This window comes from Phacochoerus africanus, chromosome 10 (genome assembly GCF_016906955.1).
Source record: "Phacochoerus africanus isolate WHEZ1 chromosome 10, ROS_Pafr_v1, whole genome shotgun sequence".
Lineage (NCBI taxonomy): Eukaryota > Metazoa > Chordata > Mammalia > Artiodactyla > Suidae > Phacochoerus > Phacochoerus africanus.
The window spans coordinates 125,658,554-125,678,862 of NC_062553.1; the positions used below are offsets into that span (position 1 = coordinate 125,658,554).

Below are 20,309 nucleotides of genomic sequence, written 5' to 3' on the forward strand. Positions count from 1 at the left end.
ACCCTTATTGAAATTAGAAAAGAAAAGATCCAATATATCCTTTTCAGCTGTGGAAAAAATTATTTGAAATATTAAACCCCAAAGAATAAAACTATTGTCATTTTTTTCCTCCCAGTCTCTTGCTCTTTGGGGACCGATTCTCTTTTAATTTATTGCTCTGTGTTCTAAACAGCGGAGAAAGCTTACAAACCACATTTTAAAAGTGTATTAAATATAACTTCTGGTAAATTAGTAATACCTCTTGAAAAACCCTGCTATGAGCTCTCCCATGGTGCTTCCTTTGGGGGAAAATAACTCAATTGTGTTGATTTAAAGGTTCTGTCTGGTTCTTTTAAACATTCCTTTGACGTTGTATTGCTCTGCTTGTAATAGACTGTTATTGCCCTATATTGAGTTTGCGGAGTGAAGCTAAATCTTTCGTGATATGATTGTGCCACCCCAAACTCAATATTGTTCATAGGGCCTTTATAACTCTCAGCCACATAGCAGCGGAATAGCACACATTTTCATTTTTACCTTTTTAGATTTTTATTCTTTGTCTTGAAGCTGAAAGTATGTATGCTTACCTACACTCTATAGTGCTTGTTCTGTGAAGCGGTACCTCGTAAGCAAAGAGAACATTGTCAGGTGGTTTTTTTCTTGTTCTGAAATTGTTGATTTTATTGTCCATCTTTTTCATTATGTTGCATTAGGTACTCTACCATGTTATTGAAACAGCACAGCTATTGGGAAAAGCTCAGTTCAAATATCTATCCAAGTTTCTAGTTTGAAATGTTTTCTGAGTGCATAAGGACACTATTAAAAGCGATTCTCCCAAGGAGGACTATCCTACCTTGAAATTCAGATAAATGTGATTTCCCCTGGTGGCAGATCACACACGGAAGACTTAAGTGATCAGAAGTACTAACATAGATAATTCAGTATTAACATTGGCCTGTTTGATTGAAAATAGAAACTTTATGTAATGGCTTATGCTGATTTTCTGGGGTCTTCCCTTTCTTCCTCATCTGAGTTATAGTTCTCTGTCTTTTCATTTGTATAGGTTTTTGATGTGGTGACCTTTTTACAGATACTAGAGTTGTAGCCTCTCTTACTTCTAGTGTCTGCCCTCCTTGTGGCTGAAGTTGGTATGGGGGCTTGCTGTAGGCTTCCTGATGGGAGGGGCTGATGCCTGCCCACTGGTAGGTGGAGCTGATTCTAATCCCTCTGGTGGGTGGGGCTTAGTCTCCGGATGGGATTAGAGGCAGCTGTGTGCCTGAGGGGTCTTTAGGCAGCCAGTTTACTGAGGGGCGGGGCTGTGATCCCATCTGGATTGTTGTCTTCCCTGGGGCTTCTCAGCAGCTGACTGAAGGGTGGGGCAGGTTTTCCCAAAATGGCCCCTTCCAGAGAAAGGCAAACTGCTGAATATTCCCGAGAGTATTGCCTTCAGTGTCCTTCCCTCACAACAAGCCACGTTCACCCCTGTTTTCCCAGGATGTCCTCTAGAACTGCAGTCAGGTTTGACCCAGATTCCCTTGGAGACTTTGCTTTGCCCTGGGACCCAGTGCACGTGAAAGTCTGTGTTTGCCTTAAGAATGGGGTCTCCGTTTCCCCCCGTCCTGTGGAGCTCCTGTGCACAAGCCCCACTGGCCTTCAATGCCAGATGCTCCAGGGCCTCTTTCTCCCAGTGCCAGCTCCCCGCACCTGAGGGTTTGATGTGGGGCTCAGAACTCTCACTCCTGCAGGTGAGTCTCTGTGAACCAGTTAGTTTTCAGTCTGTGGGGCTTCCCACCCGGGAGGTATGGGGTTGTTTATATCACGAAATCACCCCTCCTACCTCTTGATGTGGCCTTCTCTTTGTCTTTTGGAGTAGGATATCTTTTTTAAGGTTTCTAGTCCATTTGAGTGAAGATTGCTCAGTCTTTAGTTGTGAATTTTGTTGTTTTCAGGAGAGAAGTTGAGCTCCAGTCCTTCTGTTCCGCCATCTTAATCCCATCTCTGTAATGGCTTATGTTACTTGCTTCTTTTGTTAAATTCTTTGCAAAAAATGGATCCAGTTTTCACTGCTACAACATTCAACCCAGTTCAAAACTGCTTATAGAGAAAGACAAGAACAAAGGCTATTTTTTTGGCATGTGTCCTGTTGCTATTGTCCTTTTTCCTGTTATGTTCGATGGTACAATCACGCAGTTTTGGAGAAATTAATTGATAAGCAATTTTGAGAAAGAATATCTACAAGTGTAACAGGATATTTTATACATTACAGTAGACTGGATTTTAAATAACTGCATGCATTGGATTTATTAGCAAGGTATGCCTCTACTATTTAATAATTATTATTCCAGAAAAGTCAACATTTCCTCTACTTCAGACAATTTTTATTTATTTATTTATTTTATTTTTATTTTTTTGTCTTTTTGCTATTTATAGGGCCACTCCCATGTGGCATATGGACGTTCCCAGGCTAGGGGTCCAATCGGAGCTGTAGCTGCCGGCCTACGCCAGAGCCACAGCAACGCGGGATCCGAGCCACGTCTGCAACCTACACCACAGCTCACGCAACGCCGGATCGTTAACCCACTGAGCAAGGGCAGGGACCGAACCCGCCACCTCATGGTTCCTAGTGGGATTCATTAACCACTGCGCCATGACGGGAACTCCTTTTTTTTTTTTTTTTTTTGTCTACTTCAGGCAATTTTTATTATCCTCTCCCTGGTTAGTGAAAATAAATAAAATCATCAAGTCTTTAATCCTGATTGATAAGTATCAGTTACATTGGTAAATATCTGTAGTATCTGCTTTTCTGATTATCTTCTTTTTGTTTTCCTTTTTCTGTCATTTCTCTGCTTTACTTAGGCCCCTTGGAAATGAAAGTCATAAGAGCTCTACAGTGATTTATGAAGAGAATCAAAGAGGATTTCTGAGGTAATGCTTAATATGCATGATTTTAAAGGATGAACATATGTTATCCAGTGAGAGTGAAATTCATGACTGAAACCAGAATTCCTTGCATGGGTCATAGAGGGCATCTGACCAGAGGTTGCAAATGGATGGCCATTGGGTCATATATGGGCTCTATGTGTGTTTTATTTGACTTACACAAGGCTCTAGGGTTTTTAATTTTTGTTTTAATTAGGTAACATTTAATATTGGAGTTTTACCTTAGAATATGAATTCTCACTTTTGGTTGAACACTTGGAAGCTGGTAACACCGGGCCGATATTTTTACCAGGGACACCTACTTAGGTGGCTTGTACATTCTTTTTCTGGCCACAGTCTGTACACTGGCTGCTTCATTTCCATTACTGCCGGCTCCTGTGGGCATCTGGGCTTGTGATCTGTTGCTAGCTTAACTCTAGTGAGTTCTTCAACCTCTTCATTTTGTTCACTCTGGCCTCGTGTCTCGTCGTGCCCCTTGCTCAGACTCCATCTGTCATAATCCTTACACCTCAAAAAAGCATTTCCACCCCATGGCTTTCTTCAATTCCTCATCGTCACTTCAGAGGAGTCTATTCTGCTGTAATTCTTCCTCTGCCCCTTGTTGCACACAGTCTGTCTTGAGTTATACTGATGGTGTATGTTCATCTTGCTTCCCAACGGTCTGAACATTGGAACGGCAGGGACCATCTTTGCATCTCACAGAATGACTTCCAGCACATACCCTGCGCCTAACATGCCCCCAAGAGATATACAGTAATGTAGATGAAGATATGTAGTAATTTATTTTATCAGTTTTTAATCTGACAGCTCATTGAAATTAGTGTCTAGGAAGTACTTGGGAGATTTAAATTTCCAATCCAAGTGGTCGAGGAAATAAGAATGGGAGGATCAAAAAGCAAAATTTCCTAAGGGGGTAACTGAGAGTGGATTACATTATAACTATCATTCACCTCAGTAATTATAAAATGAGCTGTTAAATCACAGCTTAAATCTCTTTGGACAACTCCGGCTGGGACAGAATTTGCCTCAATCCTACCTCCTACCTACACATCATCTGTTAGCAATTTAGCGTCATTTCCCTCCTGCTAAATTCTCCTTTTATGGAGTTAGCAAGACACTTAAGAACTATATCCCAGTACAACTATAAATGTAATAAATTCATTGAGTTATATATATATATAAAGAACTATATCCCAGAATCCCTGATATCCAGTTCTGAGTTAGAGTCCACTAGGAGATGCATTTGTATCAGATCTGCAAGATGAAAGAAGTTGGTGTCACGTTTTCCTTCCTCTGTCAGCAACAGGAAGGTGTGTGGACCTCTGTAGATAAGAGATTTTGCAGTAGCCGCTAAACCATTTTTCTAAGAATTACTTATTTCCCAATTGAAATATTTTGCAGCGTCTGCCTTTCTACCTATTTTCTTGATGGAACTCTTGCTGACACACTTTGATAAGGAAACAGGCAGCCAGGTACCACTTAGTAAATTTATTTCTGACTTTGTCATGGTTAATATTTAAAATCATAGTTTTACCAACTAGAAAATGGTATGAATGAATATTTCCAGAATAGAAGGAGTATATCTTCCTCATGAAAAAATAATAAATTGGCATTTTTCCCCAAGAGAAAGGTAAGATTTCACAAGTTTTCTTCAGATTATTTATAAGAAGCATGTATATATATATATATATATATATATATATTTTTATATGAGACTATTTGCAGGAGAAATAATGTTTTGAAAAAAACAACCTAGGCTGTATTTTAACTGACAATAGTACTCATGATAAAGATATTTGAAAGGCACAATGGAAAAGAATAAATACTTCCTACCCTTAGTCTAAATTCAACAGTTAGCTGAGTGTTCTGTATATCATAGATATTTAGTAAATACTTTCTTTTTTTTTTTTTTTTCTGACTTAGTATGAGTTGAGTTCCCATTGTAGCTTAGTGGGTTAGGAACCCAACTAGACTAGTATCCATGAGGATGTGGGTTTGATCCCTGCCCTCACTCAGTGGGTTAGGGATCTGGCATTACCAGCATAGATTGCAGATGCAGCTCGGATCTGGTGTTGCCATGGCTGTGGCATAGGCCTCAGATGCAGCTCTGACTTGACCCCTAGCCTGGGAACTTCAATGTGCTGAAGGTGTGGCCATAGAAAAAAATAATAATAAAATTTTAAAAATTAAAAAATAATGGGTGTTCCCATCATGGTGCAGTGGAAACGATTCTGACTAGTATCCATGAGGCTGCGGTTTCGATCTCTGGCCTCGTTCAGTGGGTCAGGGATCTGGCGTTGCTGTGAGCTGTGGTGTAGGTCGCATATGAGGCTGGGATCCCACATTGCCATGGCTGTGGCGTAGGCTGGCAGCTGTAGCTCCAATTCAACCTCTAGCCTGGGAACTTCCATGTGCCACAGGTGCATATGCAAAAAAGAAAAAAAATTAAAAAATAAACATGAAGCAAGAAAGAAAAGTGCTTTGCTTCTTTTCAGTGAATCTGGTATATGTGAACCATATTCCTTTTGTGAAAGAATTTAAAAGATGCTTATTACTTGACTTTATGAAGCATGATCAATGTACTGAGCACTCTGACAAATCTAGAATTGGCCTTGGTTCCCGCTCAGTAGGTTAGGAAAATGGCATATTATGATTTCCTTTTGCTTTAGGTTAGCTAGAATTCAGTAAAATTGCTACCACAAACTTATTTTAGTTAGTCTGAAACACAAAAAGTGAATTTACTATGGCTGAGTCAGAGCTATGTAGTGTGGAAGGCTAGTCCATTGAGATTTCCTATTGTGAGCTAGAGCATTAGTTAGTAATACTCCCATGAGCCCACCCCTTAAAATCACCCCCAGTCTGCAAGACAGAGCTGTCCGGATTGGAACTCAAAGAAATTCTTTTTTGAAAAGATGGTTAGTTACAGCCGATTGCATGCTTTTTCTCTGCTGTGTTTCTAATTGTGCTGAGTTCTTGTTGCCTGCGAGATTTCTTGCATCAGACACTCGGACTCTCTCTTCTCACAAATGAATGGATGCAGGTTATGTGGTACAGGTTAAATTTCTGTGAGATGCTGCTCTGTCCTGGTGAACATGATCTGCCAGTCATTTCACTTTTCTTTTTACACAACAATTTTTCAAGGTAAATAAAAAGGTTGAGAAAAAGTCTTTTCTATAGAATAGTAAAGATATGAGTTATTTAAAATAACTGGTAATACATAATAATCATATTTGGATGTTTTGTGAAAGTCACAAATATATTTTATGTATATTTGGAACAATTAGGCTCAGAACAAGTTGCCAGTAGACATAAAGTCTCCTTCTTCTTTATCCCTATGCCAACATATTAGATAACAAGCACATAGAACTAAAAACAATGGAACAAAATCTTAATTTACGTTAATCCAACTAAGAACGCTGGAAAGTGCAGTTGACTAAAAAACCTTATAAAACTTAAAATATTGCAACTGTTTTTTTTCAAATTTCAGAGAACTACAAAGTATTGTTTCATAATAGGATTTTATATTAAGCGAAATATGCAGGCTGTCTCTAGTGATCATTCTTGATTCACTGCTTATAGCTGCTGCATCTATGCAGCTGTGAAATCCAGGGAATGAAAGTTTTAAAATTCTGATTCTAATTTGTTAAAAATGAAAACCATCTTCTTACCAAAATAAGAATATTTATTAATATATTTAATATATATAAATGCATGTATAATCCAATTTACAGACAGGTATATACCAATACAAATATGTTGCCAAAGTGAAAGAAGAAACTTTGTTGCTGACAATCTAATGTATTTTAAAGATATATAAAATAGTATTCATTAGTGGCAAATCCAGAACAATATAAAAGTGTGTAAAACACAATCCTTCCTTTTTTCTTTTCTCTCCTTTTTAGTCATGTCTCTAGCTGTAGAAGTTCCTAGACCAGGGACTGAACTCATGCCACAGCACCTACCTGAGCCACTGCAGGGACAATGCAGGACCCTTAACCCACCTGACCCTCAAAGCTAACAATCCTTTCTTTAACCGCTTATTAGGACTATAAATAACGTCAGCAGTTTGACATATATTTTCCCAATTTCCTCATATATAGGTAAATATTAATGTAATATAGGTAAATTTCTAAAAATTCTGAATGCACAGAATATTATAACCTGCCGCCTTTTTTTGTTTGTTTGTTTCCTCAACAATATATTGTGGACATCTTTCTATGTTAATATATAGGGACTATAAAATAATTTTATAAATAAAATCATCAAGAAATAATGTAGTTATAGAAAGTAATTACATACAAAGATATTTTGTATTTCATAACCTTAATTAGCTTTAGATTATTTCAATTTATTGGTAAGTTAAATGCTTTATTAATAAATTATTGAAAAAGTTTCCTTGAAAGTATATCTATGTTAATGAAAATCATTTTTAAACTTCTCTTATTTTTACTTACTTTAAAAAACGGAGTTCATGGCTCAGTGGTTAACGAATCCGACTAGGAACCATGAGGTTGCAGGTTCGATCCCTAGCCTTGCTCAGTGGGTTAAAGATCCAGCATTGCCGTGAGCTGGACCGTGGTGTAGGTTGCAGATGTGGCTCAGATCCCGCGTTGCTGTGGCTGTGGTGTAGGCCGGCGGCTACAGCTCCAATTAGACCCCTAGCCTGGGAACCTCCATATGCCATGGGTGCAGCCCTAAAAAGACAAAAAAAAAGAAAAAAAAATGCATCAAGAGTTCCTGCTGTGGCACAGTGTGTTAAGAATCTGACTGTGGCGGCTTATGTCACTGCGGAGTCATGGGTTCAGTTCCTAGCTCAGCTCAATGGGTTAAAAGACCTGGCATTGCTGCAGCTGCAGTGTATGTCACAGGGGCAGCTCAGATTCAGTCCCTGGCCGGGGAACTTCCATATGCCATGGGTGCAGCCATTAAAAAGTATCAATTCAGTACTTATAAATTATTTATAATGGTATTCTGCACTTCAACAAATGTGTGTTTAATGTAACCTCTAATTCTGTTTTGTGATTATTTATGAAAAAATCTTTCATAAATTCAAATAATCTGAAAGTCTTAAATCTAAAGTCCATTCATCGCCATGCCTCAATGAAAAACAGGCATGTTAGTTACATATAAGAGAAAAGGAAGCAGATTATAGTAATAAACTCACTAGGGGAGTTGCTTAAGAATAGGGCTAATAATTTAAGAAAGGTAGGACCATCTGAAGGTTTGGTAATTATTGCTTATGACTTTTTAATTTTCTGACAGTGTTTTTATATGAGGTAAGATTCAAGTGAGGGCAGGCCGGTTTTAAGATTATCATGGCATATGGATTATGTTAGAATAAAAGTGCTCCCACATTTTTGATATGCCTAACTAAAAATTTAATTTCTCTGGTGAGATAAGCCGTGAAGAATCACAAGAGTGACTCAAGATCACATTGCTAACAATGCTTATATTTTTCTTGACCTTTCAACATGACTTGAAAAAATCATTTTCTTTTTATTTCTTTTTATTAGTCACTTAAAAATTTAAAACTCCAGCAGTTCCCGTTGTGGTGCAGTGGTTAACGAATCCGACTAGGAACCATGAGGTTGCGGGTTCCATCCCTGGCCTTGCTCAGTGGGTTAGAGATCCGGTGTTGCCGTGAGCTGTGGTGTAGGTCGAGTTGCTGTGGCTCTGGCATAGGCCTGAAGCTACAGCTCGGATTGGACCCCTAGCCTGGGAACCTCCATATGCTGCTGGAGCGGCCCCAGAAATGGCAAAAAGACAAAAAAATAAAAATAAAAAATAAATAAAATAAAAATTTTAAACTCCAGCTTTATTGAGGTACAGTGGACATATAGTGGGTAAATTTAAGGTGCACAATATGTTGATTTGAAACACCTATATACTGCAAAATGATTATTACCATAACATTAGCTAACACTTGCATCATGTCACATAATTATCATTTCTTTTTTGTGGTAGGAATATTTAAGATCTCCTCTCTTAGCAACTTTCAAATATATAACACAGTATTATTAACTGTGATCTCTAGGCTGTACATTAGATCCCCAGAAAATTACTCATCTTACAACTGGAAATTTGTACTCCTCGATCAGCTTTGCCAGTCCTCCCCCACTCCCTCATGCCTGATAACCGCTAGGCTGGTTTCTTGAAATAAGTGTTTTCTATTGAAAGATCAGCAAATATGTAAAACGGTGCTACTCTTCTTACTACTTTTTTTCTGTTTTGGAAAATATAACTCATTTTACTGAACTATGTTAATATGTAGAGTTTATTATTACCTTAAATGATTGAATTAAATAATTTCTAACATTAATTTAGCCTTAATTTCTAACATTATGAATATGGATGGGACAACCTACACAAATAAAAGCTCTTTGGGATCATCAATACTTGTTAAGACTGTAAAGAGGTCATGAGACCAAAAATGTTGAAATATGCTGGACTAAATTAAAGGAGAAAATAGATTAAATTAAGACAGTAGGATGAAACAATAATTTTAGCATTAAACCTGGGGGAAAACTCAAGAATAATAAATATCAGAACACTATTATTTCAAAAGTAAAATTTCTAATATGAAAATAAAAGTTAAGGATTTTGACATAATGTAAAATTAAACTGTTAAAAAAGCTAACTTCAAATAGAAAATGTAAGTTAGATGTGGAAAACCGATCAAAATAGTGTACTTTCCTTTAAATAGTGCTCCATTCCACTAACGTTTAAAGAAATCTACTGAGGCAGTCATAGAAAATCCACACTTAAGTTTTCAGACTTAACTATAATTAAGTCCTGAAAAGATAAACACGAAAAGAAATCAAAGTATATTGTCATAAAAATAAAAACCAAGCAAAATTAAAAAAAAATCAGAAGTGGATACATTCTTTATAAAGGTCTTATGATTAAAATAAATCCCGGGAGTTCCTGTTGTAGCTCAACAGATTAAGAATCTAATACAATGTCCATTGAGGCTTCGGGTTCGATCCCTGGCCTCACTCAATGGGTTAAGGATCTGGGCGTTGCTGTGGCATAGGCCAGTGGCTGTGGCTCTTTGATTTGACCCCTAGCCTGGAGACTGCCGTATGCTGCAGGCGCAGCCCTAAAAACAAAATAAGTTAAAAATAAAAAGTCCCAAAATATTAAGTGAAAGTCAATTTAACTATGTCTCTCAATGAAAATGAATGAAGGGAAACTGGGCAAATGGTTAGTTTTGTTAGGCAGAACAAAATACCAGAATTTAGAGAAGCTGAATTAATTCATTTCAACTAATGCCATATATAATAAATTCTATTATGTATAAGTCCCTGGACAATAATGAACTTTAAGGAAGGCTTAGATAAATTGTAAAGAACATTGTGGTCAAGATGTTTGTAGTTTAAAAAAAAAACAAATCCAAAGTAATTTAGATGAAAACATGTAGCATAATTTTTAAATGATAAAACTTGTAATAGGCTATAAAGTAATGACAAATTTTTAAATTCTTCATAAGTTTTTTTTTTGTCTTTTTTTTTGCCATTTCTTGGGCCACTCCCGCGGCATATGGAGGTTCCCAGGCTAGGGGTCAAATCGGAGCTGTAGCCACCAGCCTATACCAGAGCCACAGCAACGCAGGAGCCAAGCCACGTTTGCAACCTACACCACAGCTCACGGCAACGCCAAATCCTTAATCCACTGAGCAAGGCCAGGGATCGAACCCGCAACCTCATGGTTCCCAGTCAGATTGGTTAACCACTGAGCCACGATGGGAACTCCCTCTTCATAAGTTTTAAAGTACATCAATAACAATAATATTTCAAACACAAACATAAGTCTTGGCAGCAACATCCATTCACATGTTTTGTTCACTTCAACTCAATTAAAATCTACTCATTCATTTATTTAGTCAATTAGTCATTTAGTTATACAAAAAATATATATTGTGCCAGATATCTTGTAGGTGTCAAGAATAAAGAAAAGAGCAGAAGCTTTAACAGGCCCTCATAGAACTAAAAATAGAAGAGAATAGTCAAATAGCATGGATAAACATAAACTTTTCAAAACCATCCTTGAGGTCTGAGTGACTAATGTAGATGGTATGAAGTATAGGACAGAAAGGTCCAGTCTAGTTGGGATTCTGAGAACGCTTCCATGAGAAAGTGCTATTTGGGCAGATCTTTGCAGGGTGTGTAAAAGAATGGGTATGGGAGAAGGCCCTGGATGATGAAGAGGATGGGAAACTGAGAGGCCCAGCTATTGAATTTCCCTATGTACTGAGAAGAGTTAGAGTGAGGAAGCCCACTGCCCAATAACAAAATTCAGTGAGTGAGGAGGGCTCAGAAGACGGACCAGCTGAATGGCATGAGCCTGAAGGCTGATTTTTATTTGTTTGTCTTTTTGCTTTGATAAGTTTATTGTTTGATTTTGTTCTTAAAAAGAAAGCAGAGGAGGAATGGTCTGAAAGTTTTGTTTGTCGGAGAAGTAAGGGATTACAGTCCCAATTCTGAGGTAAGAGGGATTTGGATTTGCGAGATTAAGAGGACACAGCTCGAGTTCTGGTGGCCATGAGAATGTGCTTTGCAGTCCTCCAACTGCAGGGCTGCAGCGGCTGGCTGGGTGCCAGGACCATGCTTCCCACAGGCTGCCCCAAGCTCTGACCAAACACTGCCAGGATGATGCTAAGGCCAGGCAGCTCCAGGGAGACACAGGCTTACGTGAGGGTTCCCCGGTGGCTTTGCCGACCTGTCCTTAGGTGGTGGACAGTCTAGTCTGCTTCCCCTTTTCTCTCCTTCATGCCCTGTCACACCTGCACCATGGTCTCCACTGTCCCAGCCTCTTTGGGCTCCTTTTCCTTTTTTTTTTTTCTCACACAGGCATTAACCCTAAGAAAATCATTGTACCTTTAAACTCATTTTAGATCTGCTTTTCAGAAGATAGATTAACAGAAGAATAGACTCCAGAAGGAAATGGTTCAGTTCAAGTAAAAAACTGCAGAAACTGAACAAAGATTAAGGCTAAATGGAATGGCTTAAAAATTCTCAATGGCAGAGAGGGAAGGATTGAAAAAACATATTTTCCAAAAATTGCCCCCCCCCTTTTTTTTTCTTCTTATAGCTGCATCTGCAGCATATGGAAGTTCCCAAGTTAGGTGTCAAATTGGAGCTGCAGCTACAGCCTACACCACAGCCACAGCAGCACCAGATCTGAGCCACATCTGTGACGTATGCCACAACTTGCAGCAACGCCAGATCCTTCATACATGAGTGAGGTCAGGGATCCAACCCACATTCTCAGGGACATTATGTTGGGCTCTTAACTCACTGACCCACAATGGACGGAATTGCCCTCTTTGAATCATTTTTGAAAAGTCATTTGTTTACATATTGGCAATCTTTAAGATACAAAGAAAAGAAAATAATATCATGGAGTTCCCTCATGGCTCCACAGGCTAAGGATCCAGTGTTGTCACTGCTGTGGTGTGGATTCGATCCCTGGCCTGGGAACTTCTGCATGCCACAAGGGTGCAGCAAAAAAAAAAAAAAAAAAAGAAAGAAAAGAAAAAGATACATGCATAAAAGGTATAAAAAATATAAGGCTTTTATATTCTTTCTTTTTTTTTGTCTTTTTGCTATTTCTTGGGCCGCTCCCGCGGCATATGGAGGTTCCCAGGCTAGGGGTCGAATGGGAGCTGTAGCCACCAGTCTACACCAGAGCCACAGCAACGCTGGATCTGAGCCGCACCTGCAACCTACACCACAGCTCACGGCAACGCTGGATCATTAACCCACTGAGCAAGGGCAGGGATCGAACCTGCAACCTCATGGTTCCTAGTCGGATTCGTTAACCACTGCGCCACGATGGGAACTCCAAGGCTTTTATATTCTTTATCACAAGGGGGAAGGGTCCTTCCATTCTCTACCAGGCACCACTCCTACATTCATTCTTTAGGTATAACAGAGATAAATCTCATTCCCTCTCCCTCCACATGCTGCTGTTTGGGGGGTTACTATCCAATCTCAAATCCATTAATGTGTAGTCTCAGGACCAGGACTGGAGGGCAAACTGGAGGGCAGAGCTTAAAGGGGCAGGTCTCACATTGCCAATCCTGTGCTTGCAGGGACCTCTGAGTAAGTGCCTCCTCATTTGTCTGACACAGCCCTGGCCCTGTGCAGGCTGTCTGAGGACTCAGAGAGGGATACTCTTTTATCTCAAAGCTTGAAGCCAGTAATTTAAAGCTTTCACCCCTCTCTTCAGGTCCCAGGAGACAGAGACTCAGGGTCTTTCCCTGATGCACAGAGCTGAGGCGAATTGTGCTCAGAACTGTTTGCTCTTCTTTTTGGCCATCAAGCATTTCATATAAATAAATTTCACTGAGTATGAGAAAAGGCTCAGGGTTATTTCTTTCCTAGCAGAGTAGGGAAATTGAAGATAATTGTTTATATAGGAGCCTCAGTTCTTTTTTTCCTAATAATTAGTAAAGCCACTTTTGTACTTCACACCACGTCTTACTCTGAGTTTTTCACTTCTGCTAGTGCTTTCAGTTCTCCAGTGCAAGAGGTTTGGAGATAATTGTTCAGTTTTTAAAGGTTGGTCTGTTGGATAATATAAATACAAGCACTGTATACTGATTTGGAGTCTCTTGGAAAATTCCAGTGTTTGATAGAAAAGACAGATAAGAGGACGTGTTGAGAAGTAAGGGAAAAGTCAACAGGGATAGTGAGAACAATACGAAAACTCCAATGAGGTATGAGTATTTTTTAACAAGATTAAAATATCCAATTCACCTTCAGTTTGTTATCTTCTAGTTGTCTGCTGTGCCTGCAATTAATAACAACAGTTGTGATAAATCAGAATAAGAATAGTTTACCTACGTTTGGCTGTCTGGCTCTTGTAGTAGAATCAGCTTTGGCATCACTGAGCTTATATGGACCTTACTCGATATGTACATTTCACAGATCAGTAAACAGTTTTAAACTTAAAAAAAAAGAAACGAGGAAGAGTACTGACATGCATTTGCCAAATACTGTTAAGTAAGGAAATAAAAAAATCAGTTACCATTTGTCACCATAATCATTTAACTCTCCAAAAGTAAAAAAAAAAAAAAAGGAAACATCCGAGAGGAAAATAGAGTCTTCCCACAGGAATGGAACCTTGCAATTTTACAAACCTCTCTCTCCTTTGCCCTTAATATTATTTTCTCTTTTCAATATAAACTGGCTAAATATTTGCCATAGACTGGCCCTAGTCCACAAGTAAACATTTGAAAACCACCGATTTTTCAACCCACCTTATAAAAAGCAAGAATTTAAGGCAGTCCAGAAGATATATGTATTTCTTAAAATCTTTACTATGGGTATTTTTAAAAAGGTTATGCTATTATGACTGCAGAGGGTTTTTTGTTTGTTTGTTTTGAAAAATATTCCAAATACTGCCTGCTTTAATACACATTAATTTATTTTACTTTTATAATCTCACATAGAAAATGAAAACTTTTCTAAGCTTTTATTGCTGGAGGCCAAATGATTTACGTTTCTATGTTCCTTGAATAGTTATTTTATTGCTAAAATATGAAAATCTTCATTTCAAGAGAAATGGAGGCAGAACACTTGTTGATCTTGTCCTAAGACAATCAGTGCCCCCTACTAGTGGAACATTAGACACGAGAGATTTCCATGACCATTTTTGTAGAGTTCAGTAGTCAAAAACGTGACCTTTTAGGTGAACTGTAAGAATAAAGCATAGACGAACATCAACAGCCATCATTCAAACAGAAACATTTACAGTTCCCTTCTACAGCACACCTGCTATTCCAGATGAAACTCCGCTTCCCTGTGAAGCGCCCTCATTTGCATGGACTTTTGGTGACCTAGCTGTAAGTGCACACCTGCCTGAAAGGTTGGGTCCTCTATTTATATGTCATTGCTTTCTGCAGGCAAGTATAATAAAGCAAGACAGCATAAATAAAAATGCAGATATTATAGAGAAAATAGGAATAGCAAATGATCAGATTAAGTAATAGGTGTGTGAAAGTGAAAGGATAAGACAAAAACAAAAGTCAAATGAATTGATTTATAACTACGAAACTCCCTGTGAGCCCTGACAGTTTCATGGAGTTAAAACACAACAAGGTAAAATTCTTTCATTTATAGGCTTTGCACAATAACGAACTGAGTTTGTTGGAGAAAATGTGAGGCCAATGGAGCTTTGAGCTTTTGAATGCACAGTTGGCCATGGGCTAATGATAGAGCCAAGGTTCACGGAGACGAGGAGTATAGGCAGTTTGAAGAGCTTCTGGCACTCCCTAAGGACATTGCCTCTACTCTGCATGGTATCTTCTAACGTTGGTTGAGAAATACTGTGGTGATAGGTACATCTTCTCAGTGTACTTGTGCACAGGCAGTTTTAGGAAGGAATTTATCGTTTCCTTGAAATAAAATTTGTCCCCCTGTAATAAGAATATAAAGGAGAACTATACTACAGGAAGTTGGGGAAACCAGGTAAGGAATCAGGAAACCCACGTTCTGATCTTAACTTTGCTAAAACCTAGTACTGTGTTGCAATGGGAGAACTACAACTATCTCTAGATTTTTGTCATCACTTGTAGAATAGAAGTTTTAGATTCCATCTTTCAAGTCCCTTTCAGCTCTAAAGTATTATAACACGTGATGTATTTTCTGTCTCCTGAGAAAGCCTTTCATATAAGTGCTAGTTTCACTGCAGCATTCTTTCCTCTTAGAGAAGATTTTCAGACAAAAATCAACATAACACTCCTCAGTGTTAAAACATTTTAAGGAGTAGGTGAAAGTGATTTTAAAGAAAATATGTCATGCTAACTCATGCAGATATAACAAAATAAAGACAATACATCATATAGTTATACCAGAATAAAAATAAGAATTAGTATGGCTAACCAAAATAAAACAGATTACACATGTCATTTTTATGGTTAAAGCTGTCCATAAAGAAAATCTCTTAAAAAAATTAAAAATTGAAGTTCCTCTTGTGGCTAAGTGGATTAAGAACCCGACATAGTGTCCATGAGGGTGCGGGTTTGATCCCTGGCTTCACTCAGTGGGTTAAGAATCTGATGTTGCCATAAACTGCAGTGCGGGTTGCAGATGTGGCTCAGACCTGGTGTTGCTGTGGCTGTGGTGTAGGCCTGCGGCTGCAGCTTTGATTTGACCCCTGACCTGAGAACTTCCATATGCCACAGGTGCGGCCATAAAAAATATAAAAGAAAATCTCATGGATCTTTTTCTTTCCTTTTTAAAACATTTATCCTGAAAGAGGATTGCATTAAACCTGTGATCCGTCACTGTTGAGACATCATTACTGAGGATATGGTCTGGAATACAGTCCTAGTCACAGGATATTTGACTTCTCATGCATCAAGGACTGTGATTCAGGCTCTCTTGGCTTTTGATAGAAAGTGATTTCTCTTTCAGTATCTCGACTGGTCACGCATCTGCAAACCCCACTATCCTTTTTCTTCCTGTATCTGCTCTGATCTGTGCCCTGGGCCAGTGAAAGGGGGAGATTCTGATCTTTTTTTTTTTTTTTTTTTTTACATTTTAAAGTTTTATTGAAGTATAGTTGATTTGCAATGTTGTGATAATTTCTGCTGTGCAACAAAGTGATTCATTTATACATATACACACACCCATTCTTTTTCAGGTTCTTTTCCTGTGTAGATTATCACAGAATATTGGATAGAGTTCCCTGTGCTACACAGCAAATCCTCACTGACCAACTATTCCATATATCCCTGTGTGCATATGCCAATCCCAAGCCTCTAATTCAGCCCTCCTCCCACATATCCCATGTGGTAACCATAAGTTTGTTTTCAAGGTCTGTAAGTCTTTCTATTCTGCAGTAAGCTCATGTGTATCCTCTTATAAAGATTCTACATATAAGTGATATCATATGATATTTATCTTTCTCTGTCTGATTTACTTCACTTAGTGTAATAATCTCTAGGTCCATCCATGTTACTGCAAATGACATTATTGCATTCCTTTTTATGGCTGAGAGGTTCTGATCCTTGAAGATAGCAGCATTAAGTTCATTGTGGCTTCTGGAGGGGTTTGTCTATTGCAGGCACAACCGGAGATAAGTGGACAGGAAGAGAAAGAGGTCAGGGTATTTCTCCCCCCCGCCGCCCCCCCGCACCCCTACCCCTGGGTCTGGCTCTGTGGCTATGTCCCTCACGTACCTGCGATCTCACTTGGTCTGGAAACACTGCTTCTTCCACTTGCCCAGTAGCCTTACGGTGGTGATGTGTTCCTGCTCTTGCTAGTCCCTCGTTGACTCGCTGTCTCCTCCTGATCCCTTTAATCCTCCCACCATTCTGAAAATACTACCTTCCTTCATTCAGTTTTCTTCACAAGCCCAGTGAGGGTGCCTCCTGCTGACCAGTACCCTATCTTTCAAATGTTTAAAAGTCTTCTCATTATAGATTTAGCAAAAGTAATTTTGTCCACCCAAAAGCATACTTGGATTTTCATGTGAGGTTTAATTTTTTAAAAGTTCCTGTGTATTTTTAAAAATAAAATATTATGTAAAAGGAAATAGATTTCTGTGTCATGGCAGTGAGCTTCTTATGTAGCTGTGTCATTAATCAGAACAGCATGCTCACAGCCAATTCAAAAGAGTTGCTGATGAAACAGCTCCATTATTCCTTTTCCTTTCTCTTAGACATTCCTTCTCACCCTACTGAAGAATAAGTCAATCCCTCTGCATACACCCCCCCCCCCAAAAAAGGAAAAAGAAACCTACCTAAATCTTTTTGGATACATTAAATCTTATCAGTGCCACTTTATACCTGAGAGAGCAGCAATTTCTATTTTGTGATTTTTTTTTCAGACTCCTTAACATTTATGTGGCAATCACTGGTATAAGATTGACTTTCCAGTGGTACTACACAACACATCATAAGGCATCCCACAAAAGACTAAAGATACTAGAATAAGCCAACTGATAACTGAGCTTTGATATACTGAGCTGCCATCATCTCTCTTTTCACTTAACGAATTCTTTGAAAGGAAGTTGGAAATAAAAGGCAAGGAGCAAAATGCTCAGTTGCCCAACAGAGATTTCTTTAGACTAAAGATCACCTAACACATTTGTTTCTTCTTCCTTTTTTCTTGTTAACTATGTCTGATCCTGCCATACAGGTGCTGGCTGATACATTTTACCTGTGCTGCTCCTCCTTTTTCTTTCACAATGAACTCTTCCTGGATTAGAATATTTTTGAAAAGATTTTATCAAAGAATTGCAGCCTTAGATTGAGACTTAGAATCTCAAAACGTAGAACAAAACTTAAAGGAATTAAATTTTAGAAACTCTTTATTAAAGTTATAGCATTGTTGCATTTGGCATGGACTATCAAATGTAGCAAGAAAACTGGTTTACTTTTGATAGACAAAGTTTGGTCGGGTGCACATAATCCAAACTGTGGGACTTGCTGCAGGGGTAACAGCACATCTCAAAAATCAATGAAATCAATGCCTGTGGTAGACTATCTGAGTCCCCTCCACCCCAATCCCATTCCTTTTTCTTTCTCCTTTTTTTAAGGGTTAAACTGGGTGGTTTTCAGAGTTTTACAAGAGAACTATTAGTGAAAAACAATCTGATACATTCAACTTACTAAGGCCCTACTCTTTCCCTCTAATCTTTCAGCAGGACCCAAGGGAGGCTAAAGTTTAGATCAGTCTATTCTCCACAAAAACTTTGATTCACTATTAAATTCCGTCTAATGAAGATGACTTTGCCATCCCACAGCCATCAGCAGGCTCTGTGTGGGACAATGCAAAACCCACCTTGTATAGAGGGGCATTGTTCTTTCTTCTGAGTTGCACCAGTTGAATAGAATCTCATGGAAATTCACATGCACAAGCGACCTGTGAAATCAGTAACAGTATTAATCTCTAGGGTGCCTTGCTGAGCCAAGTTAAGGAAATAACTATTTTGCTTAAGTACACACTTGTTCATGTCTTACAGCTTGTCATGTTTATGATAAGAGCAAATAGCTGAGACAGAGAAAGAGAGGGAGGGAAAGAGGGAGAGGGAGGAAGAGGGAGAGAGAGAGAGACAGAGGGAGAGGAAGGGATTTTTCTCAATGATAAAAGTTAAAGCATAACGTAAAATGTAATGCAACTATTTGCACAGTATACGCTCATCACATTGAATCTAATTTTCCTAACTTCTTGCCTCGTAGGTAAATTTAAAAACAACGTACAAGCTTAAGAATTCTGGAACTTGCTTTAGTACTTAAAGAATTTCTGATCTATCAGTTATACAGGCTAGAAAAATTAAAAATAATGAAATACACTGATTCTGAAATTAAACGATTCCATTCAATAAATTCATGTAATTAGAATGTTCATTTATTATTTATTTTATATTTCCTCACACAAGTTAAAAATTAGGCAAAATTAGACAAATGTCACCTTATAAATAACACATTTTTTGTTGTTAGTAGTGGTCCAAGTTAGTGCCAGAGACCATGATTTGTGCTTTTAGGAGGCGGTACAGCGTAACGGTTCCGTGCATGGGCTCTTACACTTGGCTGTATTTACCTGTGTAACGTCTGCAAATTACTTAACCTCCCCTGGTCTCAGCTTCGTCATTTGCAAAGTGAGAATTACTCTTCTGTAAAACGACTGCCTATGTCATATCTTGATATGGAGATTTACTGAGATCATACATTTAGGGCATTTAGAAGAATAATTGTAACATTAGGTAATAAGTATGTTACTATTATTAACATGTTTTTCTTCAGATACTGCGCATGCTTTCTTTTTTTCTTTTTTTTTTTCTTTTTGTCTTTTTGCCATTTTCTTGGGCTGCTCCCGCAGCATATGGAGGTTCCCAGGCTAGGGGTCGAATCGGAGCTGTAGCCACCGGCCTACGCCAGAGCCACAGCAATGCCAGATCCAAGCCGCGTCTGTGACCTACACCGCAGCTCATGGTAACGCTGGATCCTTAACCCACTGAGCAAGGCCAGGGATCGAACCCTCAACCTCATGGTTCCTAGTCGGATTCATTAACCACTGAGCCATGACGGGAACTCCCATGCGCATGCTTTCTAATGGGGAAAAACAACTTCAAAATGATGAAGTAGAAATATTTAACATGAGAGTTAAATAATTGTTTTAAAATATAATTTATAATATAATTTAAAATGTTAATTCTTAATTTTTTCTATTAAATTTATGAGAAAAACAGGTGATCCACTCTAGTTGTAATGAAGCAGTTCCTATAAGATCCACCCTCCCATTGAGAGTAATTCTATATAAACCACAGAAAAGATTTCAAAAGGCAATTATCAGAGGCACTGTAGAGTAAATAAAAACAGGCAAAATCTGGAGGAGACATAATTTTTGGAAGTAGGGAACATCCGCTAATGATTCTTT

At 38.5% G+C, this 20,309-nt stretch overlaps 1 long non-coding RNA gene across 1 annotated transcript in view; it reads left to right on the forward strand.

Moving 5' to 3' along the window:
* The window catches only part of LOC125137657 (uncharacterized), a 226,940-nt gene that overhangs the window by 144,903 nt on the left and 61,728 nt on the right, over positions 1–20,309 (forward strand). Inside the window, exon 3 of the long non-coding RNA XR_007137468.1 lies at positions 2,836–2,904. This is a non-coding gene — a long non-coding RNA (uncharacterized LOC125137657). The remainder of the gene's footprint in view (positions 1–2,835; positions 2,905–20,309) is intronic.